We start from the raw sequence: 984 nt of genomic DNA, 5'->3' as shown, positions 1-984 counted from the left end.
CTGAGCCGTGAGATCATGACCTGAGCCGAAGTTGGATGCTTAGCCGACTGAGCCACCCAGGCGCCCCAAGGGCCAGCTCTTAATCCAAGGGCATCACAGGGCTCTGAGGAGACCGTGCTGAGTCCCTGTTTGGATTTGGTCTGAGGTCCAGATGGCTCTCAATCTCTACTCACTCGTGAGTCCTCTGTGGCGCCACACGCTTCCTGAAGGTGTCCCCGCTTCCTTCCTCCCAATGGCAGTTACCCAACCTGAGTTGCATTTGGAAAGCTTCCTCTGTCACTCAGAGTCCCTACAGTGGTTCACCCCTAGTTTGGTTAGCATGAGCCAGTCATCCCCACCCTCCCTTCCTATAGGTCCTGGGGGCCTCGGTCTCCACATCTGTAAAGTGGCCGGGGAGAGGTGGGGGAGACAAATGATGCAAAGGGCCTTTCCGGTGCTATCACTGTAGCTTTGGATAGTGACTGGGAGAGGATGCAGCACAAGTGGGATCCAGGGAAGAAATGAAAGTGAAAGATGGAAAACAATCCTCCAGGCTGGGGGAGGGGGGGGTGTAGGAGGAGTAGTCGGGGAAGGAGGGAAGTTTTTAGAAAGCTGGGCAGGCAGAGATCCTGTGACCCCGGCTTTCATTTCTCCTAAGCACCCCACAGCACCATGTGACGCGGCCCCGCCACAGAAAGGGGAAGCGAGGAGAGCCCAGACTTTCTCAAGAAGCGCAAANGGCCGGTGGGGGCGGGGCGAGCCGGGGGGGAGGGCTCCCTCCCCAGAGGGCTCGCCAGGTGTCACAGGGGGAAGGGACAATTCAGACGGAGCGGCCAACCGGGGAGACCGACAGGAAAGGAGGGGGAGGGGCAGGGAAAGTGGGGCCGAAAAGGGTCGGCAGGAGGGGCCGCGGGGTGGAGAGGAGGGCGAGAAAGAGCCAGGGGGGAGGAAGGAGGAAGAATCAGGGGTGGGTGGAGGGGCGAGGGGAGAGTTGAGGGGCAGGGG

Source organism: Crocuta crocuta, unplaced genomic scaffold (assembly GCF_008692635.1).
Source record: "Crocuta crocuta isolate KB4526 unplaced genomic scaffold, BGI_CrCroc_1.0 scaffold323, whole genome shotgun sequence".
NCBI lineage: Eukaryota > Metazoa > Chordata > Mammalia > Carnivora > Hyaenidae > Crocuta > Crocuta crocuta.
Note: the sequence above shows the minus strand (reverse complement) of the source record.